At 36.3% G+C, this 15,098-nt stretch overlaps 1 protein-coding gene across 8 annotated transcripts in view; it reads left to right on the top strand.

Annotated features, from left to right (window-relative positions):
* NGF (nerve growth factor) overlaps positions 1 to 15,098 on the top strand; it is a 67,172-nt gene that overhangs the window by 17,338 nt on the left and 34,736 nt on the right. For 3 of the 8 annotated variants that reach the window (XM_025167082.2, XM_088153586.1, XM_088153587.1), the window contains one exon: positions 5,101 to 5,276. The exons of the other annotated variants lie outside the window; for them this stretch is intronic. The gene's annotated coding sequence lies outside the window, so the exon portion shown is untranslated. The remainder of the gene's footprint in view (positions 1 to 5,100; positions 5,277 to 15,098) is intronic. 8 annotated transcript variants of the gene reach the window in all.

The raw sequence follows: 15,098 nt of genomic DNA, 5'->3' as shown, positions 1-15,098 counted from the left end.
AACAAATTTCAATTCAGTTCATATAAAACAAAGAAGACTACAATTAAAACCATAGAAATGTTGCACAGCAGGAGAACAAAAACTCAATCCAGGCTAAGGGCCAGTTGAAACAGAGAGGATTTTATGGTTCTGTATAAGATAGTAGCTCTTCTGTAATATGGCCCTACAATCACATGTTTTGTGAACACAGTGAAAGGAGAGGAAGAAACCTATTTGTGGAATAACACAACTGTTTAAACAATATGAACCCAACTTTTTTTAGACTTTATAGACAATAATCAAAACTTGGGCTGAAAGTAAATTTTCATTTTGTACAATTTAGGCTGACAGTAAAATTTCATTTTGAAGAAGTTGATAGACTTGCTATCTTACCTAAGAGTAAGGAATGGCTTCCTTCAGAGAACTGTTTGTAGCTGCCAGTATAAATCGATGTGGATTAAATTATGGGATTTTGTTGTTTTTGCCTTTGCATGGGCTATGTAACAAACTGAAACTATTCACATAAAGCTGGGGGTAAAAATGATCTATGCTAAAATTGGGTGCACAATATCACTGTAGAGCAGCATAAGCACAGATATCAAAATCCACAAATCTACTTATCACTAGTGATAGTCATACAGGCTTAGTCCCAAATCTTTAAAAATGAGTAGTCTAATTAACCACACTTTGAGAGAAAGCTGCAGGCATTTCAGCAAAACCCTCCATGCTTTCAAAACACAGATGATGATGCCATGTGGACCAGTCTTATCCCACTGCTTTCAATGCATTTATTGGTTATCCATATGTTTAAAAGATTTTCATCAGTTATGATCCCACTTGTGTCCATGTACTTCCTTTTCTGTATTACAAATGCACAGCTGATAATAGCCCATTCACCTTCTCAGTACTTAAATGGTGTTCCTTTTCACCATCTCAGTTGTCATATATTATTGATTTATATGTAAATTGCTGTAAGCTCATTGCTATTTGCCCATGGTGTGGTCCCATTCTAATACTCTGGGTGGGTGTGGTTTGAAATATTTATTTTTTAGTTGTTGTAGCTGAAGACTTCTGAATAAAACTAACCATACTTAACTTTCAACATCTAAAGGCCAAGATCAGTTTGCCTTTTTATAAGGAGGGAATTTAGTGCTTTGTCCAGATAGTCCCTCACCCTAAGTTATTCCAGCAGAAACAGTGGATGGTAGCAACAAATTAGTCCCTGCTAATATCAATATTGTCTGGGGAGAAGGAAGGGAAGAGACCACATGATTGTCTTTATCAGTAAGAAATGCATGGAAGGATGGAATGTGTGAATCCACCAGTGGTCTACTTGAAAGAATCAAAGACCCAGGTTTTTGGGTGATTTGCAGAACAAAATTTTTCTTGGGCAGAGGAATTTCATGATGAAACATGCTAAATCAGGGGGAAAAGATTCCTCTACTGTACAATTTCTGTTTTTTTCTTGATAAAACTCACCTATTTCAGCATATGCTATTATCAGTCAATAAGTAAATGGTAATATGCTGTGTAGAAAATGCATAAATCTGATTTTGCTTTGGGGAAAGCACTTCTCAGATCTCTCCTTCTAATGCAACTTCTACCAGCTGATCAGTTTTCCTCAACAAAATAGTAGTCCAGAAATGTGGTCACTTTCCTAAGACTCAAATCCAAAAGTAATTAAAATTAATATTTTCCCTCTGTGAATTGTTTCAGATTATTGGCTAGGGAAGGGAATGCAAGTAGTGTTTCCAAGGTAAAATGATAAAATGTTTCACCTCTGCATGCCTAACAATTTCATATCACTAAGTTAGTCTCAAATGAGATATATCTTGCCATTTGGCTTTCCTTTCTCAATTAACCTCTTCTTCCTATCAGTTTTATATTTTATTCTGTGACCATTTTATTAATAAATTTATGTTTTGTCTTTTCACTAGCACAGAAGTCATGGGGACCTTCATTAAAATGCAGATCAATTTTAAAAAATCATAGTTAAAACATTAACATTCAAATACATTTAAAGAGAAATAACAGAATCCAGCAGGCTAAAGCATATTCTGTCAACAAACCAGATTAATTGCCAAAGCCAGTTTGAATAAAAATATTTTTTTCTGTTAAGAGAAGGTTAGCCAAGATGTCAGGGAGTTCTGGAGGTCAGGAACAGCCATTGAGTAGGCTTTCTTCTGCATTCCTATAGTTTTCCTTTATGTACTTGTTTTTGTGTGCAGCTTCTCCTAATGAATGCATTTTATATACATCTTTGGAGAACTGTATATTGCAAAATTTGGAATATATGCAAAACCAAAGGATACAGTAATTGCTATCCATTTTGCATGTTAGTCCAGGAAGTGCAATCCAGTTGATTAATATGAAAATGTAAACCAAACAAATTACACATCTACTCTGTGTGGGAAATCTAATATTCACAATATAATACAACATTCACTATTGGGTTAAATTTTAAAACAGTTCTAAATTTTAAGAATAGTACAGGTGATTTTCTGTTCTGAAGTTTTTAATGACTATTAGCAATATTATTTTTTTAAACAAAATGTTCAAGTCTTTTAGTCTACATGCTTGTTAAACATGCTGTTTAAGTGTTTATAATAATAGTAACTGCTAAATTAATCCAATGAGTTTGCCAAATATGCACATGTGTCCTTGAGGTGTTATCACAGTCCAAAAAAAAAAAGGGGGGGGGAAGCTAACTCCCTTCCCCTGTTTGCCTTCTTTCAGTGGTATTGCCTAGCATTTTATGGTAGGCAGTTCATCCTAACATTGATATAATCACTGGGAAGGGCTGCCCTGATAATCAGGTTTTCCAGAAGCCATGCTGTTAATACAATAGCTACACTGAGTGATCCAGTGGACGCATGGCATCAATGTTAGGTTTACATTTCAGAAAACGACATAGTTAAACTGAAGTCATAGGAGCTAGCCAAAGCTAAATGCTTATAAGCCATATCATGTTACAGGAAGTCCTCATTTAGCAACTGCCTCATTTAGCGACCATTTGCAGTTACAATGGTGATAAAAAAGTAACTTTATGACCAATCCTCATATTTACAACCACAGGTCTGTAAAGCAAAGGAAAACTGAAGTAAGATCATAAATATAGTCACAGTTTCATTAAGCAACCTTTTTGCTTAATGACTGAGTTGCCAGTCCCTAAACCAGGTGGTCACTAAATGAGGACTACTTGTATATGACTCTTTCCTCCTGTTATAGTAAGCAAGAAGTGCAATGTGATACATATTACTGAGAAGTACATGGCATTGAGTTCATTTTTACCTGAAGGCATGTTGCTAATAATGTAGTGACACATGCATGTAGGCATGCTGAGAAGCTAGTTCCCTGGCTTTTGGGCAAACATTAATTATAGGAAATGTATAGGATGGTGCAGCTTTAGTAATACTGTAGTTGAGAAAGACTGAATGAACTCTTGTGATTGCATTTTTCCTTTCAACCATGGTGTTGCTGAGTCTGTTTGAACCTGAAGTATTTGCTAGGTGCAGCTCAATTGGGATTTTATCCTGGAGACAACTTAATTTTCACATGTTTTATCTATACTGCATCAGTTTGATAAATACTCAAAAAACTTGGTGCCATCCAAATCTGAATACCTCATCCAGGCTACTATTGTAAATATTTCTGTAATATTTTCATCCCAATCATATATTCAAAGCAGCATGCACAAATTTCCTACTATATAATCTTTTATTCCTTGGTTCAATTCTTATGTTTTAGGCTGGATTGTGAATGTATTTATGTTCACATGGCAAGCATCAACCAGTGTTATATTCAAATATTTTGGGTTCCCTCTGATAAACAATGAAATCAGAAAAGGAATTTTAAAAGAAAAGTAGAAATTTGTTTTCCATCCTTGCAATTTTAGCAATTTATTTGTTTAAAAGTGATCTCCCTCTGGAACATTTAATAATTTTCAGGACTTCCCACTTGGAATTTATGTTTTTCATCACTATTTGCAAGAAACTTAACAGTTTTTCATTTTCTCTACTTTTGTCAATATAACAAAGACTTCGAAGAGAAAAACATTATTTTGTCAGGAAAATATTTTTTTCAGTTTCAGAATATGGTTAAGTGCAAAATTATTTGGCTTTAATTGGATTTCAGAAAGCTGGGAGCAAGGCATAAATATTGTTTTTAAGTTATTGTGCTATGCAACTCTTGAATTTGGCTTACACATATTACTATTACACATAATATGGGCTATTTGCTTTTAGCTGAGCTTAAACCTGAAGTATGAACTCACTCATTATGGTTTAGCATCAGGTACAAACTAGGCTGTGTTCAGCAAAACATGGTTTTAAAATCCTGGCTTAAATGTATATATGAACACAACAATTACCTCAAAATTGCTTTTATATTATAGAGGGTTTCTTGCCATCACAGAATAGATGGTTTATGGGGTTGTGACTACTACACTGAGTATTTTCTCCATTTCTTCAAATTTAACTACTGTAGAAGATTAATAAAAAAGATTTTACCATCTTGTATAAGTTTCTCAGAGACTTATATTATAAAGTACCATGTTTAGTGGTTGGTTCAAAACTCACCATGGTATAAAGAATGCAGAAGTCAGATAAGAAAGACTTGGAATTTAGCCTGAAACCTGTCCAGTACATCAGGAGGAAATCATTTTGGGAAACAATGCCTTGAACCAAGAATCAGCAATGTCTTAAAGTTGAAGGTTGCATTCCTATGTAGAAAAGTGATCAGGCAAGCCTCTTGTCAGCAGGAGATGGGGCCAAAACAAAGACTAGACAGGGACAAGCCTTTCTGCCCCCCACCCCACCCCCATTAATTCAACCATTGTTCTTCCATTCATTCACTTAGAAACATTAAACTGTGAATATTGGTTGTATTAGGATTGCTGGTTCTTAAATAAGAATAAAGTGTTATGTCCTGCCTGTAATGCTTATGTGTATTGAGCAGGGTTACTATATCTGGGCTGCAAAAATCTGGACAGGCACTAAATGGCAGCAAAGAATTAAAATTGTATGGATCTCTTTGTTGCCATTTAGTGGTCATATTGACTTTTTGCAACCCAGGTATGGTAGCGCTAATGTTACATGTCTTGTCCCTGCACTTCTGTTTCAGCACCATGACCATGATCTTCCCGCCTGTTGATGGCTAGTCAACTGGGTGATGGGTAAAGTATGACAAGGTTACCAGGGCTTCCCAGAACCAAACAGGAAGAAGCTGGTACTGAATGTGGTTACAAATGGCTCAACTACACTTAACCTGATTTAAATGGATCATGTGGCTTAGACAAGGTATTTTCTTTTTCTCACACTCTGTGTAATAAGTTTGGGATTCTTCTCTTTTTCCCAATAATCCCAATTTTGTGTCTATTGATTAATTCCTTTATTTTATGTGAATAGTGAATATGGTGCTTTTCTGCCCACAAACTAATAGTTTAAAGCCAATACAACTTGTAACTGACAAAAAAATGCCTCAAAATATATTTACAAGCTAAAAGTAACTGCAAAGACAAATCCAAATGAACACCTGATAGTTTTCTGGTACAGGTATGGTTAATACTGTATTGGGCACTCTTAAATACCTGAATAGTTTTGTAAAATGAACTTGGGAATCAAAGTCTGTGTTTCCTTAATAGGAATCAATTTTAATATATTCTGGCATGTCTGCCCATAATGGGTTTTCTTAGATTTACAGACTTTTAGCTAAAAATTGTGAACACTGGATTAGTGATGGAAGTCTGTGTTAATGCTTCACAAATGGTGGATCATACACACTTTAAAATACGTATTAAATAACTAAAAAAGGAAAAAAGTTTGTATGAAGCTGTGCAATGAAATGTCATTGCAGTAAAATGATGGAAAGTATAACCATGACTGTATTTCTTTTTATGTCTTTGATACTGACTTGTGGTAGATTGGAATATGGATGTTTGGTCAGATTTTGCCTAATCGCTGCTCTGAAACAATGGAAGTGTACAGAGTCTTAATGTTTCTTGTTTTCATATGCTGTATCCGTAAGTCTGACTAATTAGATTTGATCCTGATTTACACTGTAATCTACACTTGCTGGATGAATTTATAAAGTAGAGCCTATATACCCACCTCCTCCTTGAGTCAGAATGTGTCGGTATGTTTTGATACTAATTCCACTAAGTCTTGACTTTGGCAGGACCTAGCAATAAACTCTCTAGGTAGTAGTTATCTCCCATCTCCAGGGATGGGAGATGTGTGTTGCTGCAAATAAGCGTCCTTTTGTTTTTCAATATCTGTCATGTATAGTACATTTTCCAGAGTAGATACCCCCCCACCGAAAAATTGGGTTTCTGACCCTTCCAGAGAGTCCTATTTAGAATCAATATATCTTAATAGTTTTGAGAATTGAATGGATGAAAACTTTGGGGATTCAGGTTCTGAATGATGCTTCTTGTATAACAATCAGTAAATGATTCAGGTCTGAGAAAAAAAGAAAAAGTATAATCCTCCTCCTCATTACCCAACATAACTGACATCCCCTGTTGAGAGGAGTTGACTAGTAAGTACAGTATTATAAATACCTCTCTAACAGCAGGGAAGTTACCTTCCTGTTTTCAGAAGGCACTTTTAGATCACTTCTTAAGAAATCCTTCCTTGACCTTTCAGACTTGGGCAACTGTAGGCCAGTTTCTTCCATGATTGGGCAAGGTCAAGACAAATGTTTTAGATCAATTTCAAATGTGTTTTAGGGAAGGCTGTGAGGTCGAGGCTGCCTTGGTCAATCTGATGGATGATCCTTGGAGGGAGATAGAGAAAGTATTATTGTTTTGGTTTTCCTAGATTTGGAAATCCTTGTGGACCACCTGGAAGTTTTGGGAATTGAAAGTACTGCTCTATTCCTATCAGGAAACTTCCAGATGGTCTCACTCAGAAGTTGATTTATGTGGTCCCTCAAAGCTTCATTTTGTATCTGATGCTTTTTTACACACACAAACTGCTGGGTGTTAGCCCTGTGAGGTAGCCCAGAAAAGTAGCACATCTGGGAGTACTAGCTCTGTGTTTATTGTAAGGTTACATTACAGAATCTTGCAAGACTGAAAGTATTTCTCCCCTCCTCTCCTTTTACTCTCCAGAAAACTAGGGAGGGCCCCTTTTGAAACATTTCCCATGACATCTCCCCATTCAGTGGGCTGAGACATCTTTCACATGCCACTTGTCCAGTATGTGGTTCTCCCTCCTGTCTCCCAAGGTCACTCCCACATATCATTACACTGGATGAGGTTATCAGGAGATTTGGAGCTTATCTATATGTTGGATGTCAATAAAATCCATTTCTCTGTACCAGCATCATCCGCCAGTGGTGGGACTCTCTGCATACTTGCCTGTAGACTGTAATGAGTTGAACAAGGAAAACTAAATTGAAACTAAATCCAAATAAGGTAGAAATGCTCACTGTGAAGACTCATAATTCTAGACTTGTGATAGATCTGCCTGTTCTAGACCAAGTCACACTCTGAAAAAACAGGTATGCTGCTTGGGAGTGATTCTGAATTGAAATCTCTCCCCGATTGCTCAGGTGAAGTCTGGGACCAGAAATTCTTTTTATCTGTTCATTCTACTTATACCCATTCTTAGATAATAATGGTGTCAAAACAATTGTACATTCACTAATAACTTCCAGGTTTACTTTCTGTAATATGATCTATGTGAGGCTGCCATTTGGAAGTTTCAGTTAGTACAAAAGGTTGCAGCCAGGTTGGCCTCCAGAGTATTACACCAGTTTTGGCTGGCTGTTCCAGATTCAATACAAGGTGTTACTTATTATTTTTAATACCCTAAACAGTTTGAGCCTGGGACACAGAGAGTATTCCTCCTTCTGCAAGATTTCCACTGCCTAAATCATCTAGGGAGCTGTGCATCCAATCTGGCCCATGTGGCTGTCACTTAGGATCAAGCTTTGTCTGTGGAATTCACTTTGCAGTACCATGCAGTGATTGCCATTCACATTGGCCTTTAAGAAGATTTTAAACACATCTCCTTTAATTGGCCTACAGTATTTACTTGTTCATTTTAATCCTTCGCCAAATGCTAATGTAACTCTACTAGATATGAGATTTTACCATTTTAATGTGTTTTATATGTTTTATCACTTATGGATTTCAGTGATCAATGCTATTCCTTCCCTTCCCTCCCATCCTAGGGTTCTACCATTGCATCTTGCTAGACAGGATGGCTTGTAATATTTCTTCATACTGATTATTATTGAATAAAATGGAAAATTTTGCCATTCCTATCTACAACCAAAACAATGTGTGAGCAACTCAGGTCCTGTGGATATTGCTGAACTACAACAGGCCTAGATATTATAGCAAATGATAAGTTATGCTGGAGTGGTAGTTCACAACATCTGGAAGGCCACAAATTCTCCCCCATCCCCTTGATCAGTATTAAGGAAGAATAAAAACAGTGCCAAAAAATAAAATAATAAAGATCTGACTCCAATTTTTAGGAAAGCCAGAATTTCATTTGTGATGCAGGTGCACAGACCTTTTGTGTAGTTAATCAGATATACACTGAAATGTATTTCATCAGAGGCTGCTCATTCCTATCCTCCTTCACAAATTCCCTCAGGGATATCAGATTATTATCATAATTAAAACATATTATTAATATTATTGCTATTTACACACAGTCTACCAAATAGTTCTGATTCAGTTTGGTACTTTTAATTATCACACCCTTTCCAAAGATCTGGGATAGTTAAAGTTATTATTTTATGTACATGCTGTTCTAAATAATGCAACTTTTTGTAATTTATGAGTCAAGATTCTATCTATTCCTATTTTGTTCAAAAACTTTTCCAGATCTTTTGGATATTACTACTACTACTACTACTACTACTACTTTCCTGGCACAGGGAGCTAGATCTGCTTTCAGCTTTGGCGCTATGATAGAAAATAAAACCAAAATAAACTTTTTTTTTAAATTTTAAAAGCTGTTTTAGTGTGAAAAGTACATATGAATAGCATCCTAGTGAGCAGTGAAATAAGCTAATTTCCATTTGTTCCAGTGGGAGTTAAAATGTAACTGTGCCTTGCAATCTCTATACATGGTTTCTTAGAAGTGAATCCCATTTTAGTTACTAGAATTTACTTACAAATAAATAAATGCAGGGTTGCATTCTTGCACATAATTCAAGCACATTCACATTTCATGAATTATATTTTACAGATTACTTTATTTCTTTTGATAAATGTATCTTTGTTTTGTTTTGAAGATTTAGATTAAACAGCATAATAGTCCAATAATTGGCTCATGGTCTTCTAGATCTTTCTAAATGCAACTCCCTCCATTCCCTTCCTTCATTTACATTTGGTTCATAATACCCTGCCCATTAAATCTACTTAATACATGGATGGGGGATCATTGGGGAATTCCACGACTTAGTCTACAATGGGAAGTTGGAAAAAATCCTGGAAGAAGGCAGTGGCCAACCATTTCTACATTACTGCCTCCCCTCCACACCAAGGGGGGGAGGGGGAAACCAATCCTCCATGGATATGAAGTTACCAGAAGTCAAGCTTAGCTAGAAGGAGCACCTATATTTTCATGGAACTGCACCCACGTCCCATTTGTAATATCTGTATAAGTTAAATGTAAATGTATGCTTACAAGTGCATGTATTTGAGTTATATAGACAAAAATGCATTATATTAGAGAAAATTGCCTTGAAAAATCCATGCATTAGGAAATGCGCCCATAAAAATGCATTTTAGGGAAAATTTATAGCCCTTCCCCCCCTCCCCTGCCCTTTGGAATGCTCATCTTGGTGCTGGCAAGAAGAGAATTGATATTTGTATTTACATTCATTGGAGAGGAAGGGATTACAAGAGAGTAAGCAGGCACACAATGGGGAATATACATCGAAAGCAATGTGCTAGTGCTGGCTGTTTGCCTAGCGTACTGGTGGCTGTGAGACAGGAGCCCCTTAGGAGGCAAACAAAAGCCTTTAGTTGAAACTGATTAGGGTCTTGTCAGTTTGAGATAGCAGTGCAAGCTGGCTGGAGGGTTCTAATCAACTAATTAAGGTCACAAAGTTGAGCTTGTTAACTTGCAGAGAAAAGCAGCTCAGGAAGAGATAGCTTGTTTAGGCATTCTTTCTGCTCTGCAAGGAGGGGGAGAAAAAAAACGGGTCAGGCCCAGGACATCATGAAGTAACTGTCATGGTGAACCTGTGACCAAGAGAGATGCTGCAAAGGTTGTAAATGCGGGCATTGGTCACAAAGTTACTTTTTCGTCACTGTTGTAACTGCGAACGGTTGCTGTCTTGAGGCAGTTGCTAAATGAACACTACCTGTAATAACAACAACTTAGGAATCCAGGTACAAAGCTGAGGTCAGAAGCACTTTCAAAATACAGACCTGATTTTCAGGAGAAGTGTTATCCCATCCAAAAGAGTTCTTATTACAATTTCTGTTTACCTAGAAGTGATAAACTTATAAGTGTTAAGACTCAACCTGTTCGCTATTATCTAGTAAGTCTGCCTCTAGTAAGTCTGCCTGAAGTGATCTGCACTTTGGAGGCAACATGATTCTCTTCACTGAAGTGAAGAAATGACCCAGATGACCTCAGCAAAGCAATTTGGGTCAGTGACGCAGAACAAGGCCCCTCTCAGTCTTCCCCTGGCTGAAGTGTTTGCAGGCTAGGCAGCTTCAGGATCACCCACAGCATGCACCAAAGTCACCCAGCTTGGAAAACTTCGACAAGCACTGCCTCTGCATTGCATGCTAAAAGTTCTGTTGAGTGGTCCAGAAGAAGCCCCGGTATAGGCAGCTTTGATGTCCACTCTGGGATCGCCTATAGTGTTTGATCAAGGCATCTCAGACAGACCTCCAACCCATGCTAAGCTAGCCCTTGGCTGACCCAGCATCACCACACAATGTGAGATGAAAAAACACAATCACTTTGTTTCTTTAGCAGTAAGGGGACCACACTGCTTCTCAAAACAGCTTTGAGGATGCTTCATTTGAATCTTTGCTGAAACAAAGTATTGCTTTGAAGCTTCACACGGTTCTATTATCCAGCCCATTTCTATCATCAGATACCAATTCAGCTTCCTTTTAAGACATCTGTTTAAAACTAAATGCCTACAGCAGGATAAGGAATCATGCATTTTAAAAACACCATATACATGCGTCTCTCTCTCTCTCTCTCTCTCGTTCTCTCTTTGCTAAAGGCATATTATCTATAATTATTCTGCATTGGGAGTTTCCTCTGCTTAAGGAAGTGTCAAGTATAATATTTTGAATATTATCATTTGGACTGCATTTCTTTTGCTTAAGCCAGAATTCTTAGTTACTCTAAACCAGATAGTGGTAGGAATATGTATACAAATTCTGCCAAATGTGTCTCCTTACATTTCGATAAAAGCTGATAAGATTCATAAATTATTATCCATAGCAGCAAATGTGTTTTGAAGTAGGGATCATGGATTTGTCTATGACTGTAAACCTACCTCTTTCTAAGCAGATCATAGCTTGGACTAAAATCCTTCAGTCTAACTGCTTTAGGAATTGTGACTTTGGGTGGCTGGATTGTTCCTGTAAGGGCATAAGATGGACAGGGGAGTGATGAATGAACATGGGGAGTTCACATTGGACATCTGGATTTTCAGTAGCATTCACCATTGAATAATTATATCCTTCTCAGGTTTTTGCCAGTATCAGAAAGCATAAAGTAATGGAAGTTGGCACAAAAATCGAAACTTTATAACTATATTAGTGGGAACTCATGTGGAAGTGACTGAGCAGGAAAGGAATAATGTAGTCATGGAGGATAGCTCAAAAAATGTCAACCCGGCATGCTGCTGCTGTTAAAAAAAAAAAAAAAAGGAAAAAAAGTGAATTCTGTCCTTGGAAGCATTAGGAAAAGAATTGAAAATAAAACTAGCAATATAATGAGTGAGTAGTTCTGGACTGAGCAGCACATAAACTTAATAAATTATTAAATAAAGCCATTTTGCGGTCTTAGTGAGACCAAAGAAGGATTATTATGTACAAATCTGATCACTGCATTTTTCTGTTACAGAGCTAGAAAATCTGCAAAAAAGGGCAAACCAAATGATTAGGGGACTGCAGCAGCTCCCTACTCCAGTAAATTTCAGCTGTTAGGTCTCTAGTTTGGAATGAAGATAAAGGCTCATGTAGTAGAACTATATTATGTATGACACAGATAATGTGAAAAGAGAAAAGATCATCCACTGAAACTAAAAAAAATTATAGTGTAGAGTGTATAAACTATGGAATTCACTGCCAGCTGTTATGAAAATAGCTGATTTGAAAGGTTTTAAAGGAGACTGGATGGTGGTGGTACATCAGGTTATCAATAGCAGAAATATGAGCTGGAAATTTCTACAGTAAATTTTGAGGTGGGGTGTCAAAAGCCTTATGGAAAAATTTCCATTCTGCCAAGTTTGAGAGTTTCAAAGTTGTATCATGTTTCATTTCAGGTGATCTTCTACAAAATTGAGATGCTAAAATTACATTGAAGTTGCATATTATTTTATTGCTTGTTGCCTAAATTATTTCCCACAGCCCAGTAAAAATGATTTTTCTCCAAACCTCAAAACTTTTATTTTCTTTATAGGTTGAACCTCGTGAAATAGGCCTTGATTTCTTTTCTTTTTTTCACATCAAATAATGTAGTCCAAAAGCTCATGCAATATGGATATTGAGACAAATATGCTAATTTGAATCAAAGTCATTTTCATAGGAAAAGTTTCACATTCAAAAGTTTTCCAGAAAACCTACATCTTTTATCAGTGGCTATTAATATTAATTGCTGTCTACTATCCCCTGACTCATATATAGCATACCTTAAGTGATAGTGTTTGTTAATTAGTGCTATGGGGATTGCTGCTCCATTCCATGAATTCTGGTACATGTGGCCCCATAAGGGTCTATCTTAACATTCATTCTAGTCAATATGTCATAAAAACTTCTGGAAAAAATCAGATCTTTGGATGGTGGACATAGTTCTGCTTATCTTGTCTATTGGATACCAAGGTAGAGTATGTCGTTAAACTGATGCCTGGAAAAAATATTTGAGTGTACAAACTAAATTTTGATCTAGGGGAGTTGGAAGTAAAGTTGATTTGGTCTTTCGGTTAATCCAAGAATAAATGTGTAGGGTAGCATTCCCACAAAAAAATGATGATCCCCTTTCTGGGAATGACCTATGGTTATTCATGGCTTAATCTGGCCGAATTACATCTAGAAAGGATTATTGTGGCATGCTCTACAAAGGGTATCCGAAAACTTCAATTGGTTCAGAAAGTAGCAGCTAGATTATTAGCAGATGTACACCATATGGAATACATTATACCAGTTTTCTTCCATCTTTACAGGTTGCCTAATGTTATTTAAAGCCTTGAATAGTCTAAGAACAGAATAACTGAAGGACTATCTCTATATTGATTTCACATTGAGATCAACATCAGAGCTATGTTGCTTGTGCCATGAAAAATGCAGGAGGGAAGACATGAGCTGAGGCTTTTCTAGAGGCAGTAGTTAATTCATGGAATGCTCTCTTGGGGCAAGAAGAAAAATGCATGTTTACTGAAGCATTAGTATAAATATGATTGCTTTAATAATAAGTATGCACTCAACACCCATAATCTCGGTAGCAATATACCTGAGAATTGTATAATATTTTTTCAGTGGATGGATTGTTCTTTTTAGATACAATATAGTTGCCACTGTAGGTTTGGGCAGGGTGACCTCTTGACTTCTTACCTTGACTCCTGGTGAGCACCTGGATAAGTTCCTGCAGTTTTCTTGACAAATTTTCAAGAATGGTTTGCATTGCCTTCTTTCTAAGACTAAAAGAGACAGTTACCTAGTATGACCCAGCTGGCTTTGTGCCTGAGACAGGAGTAGTATTCACTGTCTCCTGGTTTCTAGTCTGGTACCTTAAACCATTACACCAAACTGGTTCTCAATTTTAGGGTAGGGATCCCAAAAGCTGCAAGAATTGGTGCTAAATATACTGTAAATTGTTTTGAATAAAAGGTAAGCTTGAGAGGAGAAAGCCCTTAGATCTGCTTTCCCAACTCTGAGCACCTTTTGTACTGACTGAGGAATATTGAGAGTTGAATTTCACAAATTTGGAGGATGCCAAGATTGGAGAAGGCTGCCTTGGATCAAAAAAATTAGAATCGCATTGTACATATCTTGGGATATTAAAGTTCAGTTTTCAAAAATAGGAGTCTGGACAGTAGTTGTATGATAAGACACCAGGTTTGAAAATTATATGGGAAACAGTTATCAAAATTTCACTAATTGAATCAATACCCTCTTTAAAAAACAGTATCAGAACAAATAATATAATTTACATTTTATATATTTTATGAAACCTGTTACTCTGTAATATATTTAAGCATTTTCTTTAGGGCTCTACTTTACCTCTGTTACCTATATAGCTTGAACATATTGTGGTAAATGAATTCTGGGAGTTGGTTATTTATCCAAAATCATCAGCCAACCTATTCAGTATTGGAAAGACCTTATTTTATTGTCAATATTCTGCAACAAACATCTACCACATAAATTGATTGCAGCAGGAAGACTGGAAATCAAAGATGAAACGTAGTTTATTGCACAGAAGCATAAAGCAATTTTGTATATATCTAACAACCTTTGATAAGATTTTCTTATAGAGAAAATAGCTTGCCGGATAACTGTTTAAATTCTGGAGTTACCGTTTTTCATGTTTATCAAATCATAGTCTCTATACCATTGAATTTTAAAACATTTATTTTTTTATTTATTTATTTATTTATTCATTCATTCATTCATTCATTCATTCATTCATTCATTCATTCCTGTATTCAGTAAACTTTGTTTTTGTGGTAAATCATTATATCATGACAGAAAGTTTGAACATTATAATAAAGCACAGCATGGGCAACCTGTAGACTGCATCTACCTGCCTAATCTTTATTATGTGATTCCAGAACATCCCTACATTGAATTATTGGTCGTGCAATTTGGTTGCTCTTTTCTGTATCTAAAATTTGCAAAATTGATTGTAATATGTGCTTTTTATGGAATTGTATCTGGCTGGTTGCACTGGCTACCCTTA

The sequence above is a fragment of the Python bivittatus genome, unplaced genomic scaffold, assembly GCF_059951505.1.
Source record: "Python bivittatus isolate LINGU-HERP-01145 unplaced genomic scaffold, Pbiv_v1 ctg000700_np1212, whole genome shotgun sequence".
In the NCBI taxonomy this organism is placed as follows: Eukaryota; Metazoa; Chordata; class Lepidosauria; order Squamata; family Pythonidae; genus Python; species Python bivittatus.
The sequence above is the reverse complement of the archived record's forward strand: the minus strand, read 5'-3'. Positions and strand labels throughout refer to the sequence as shown.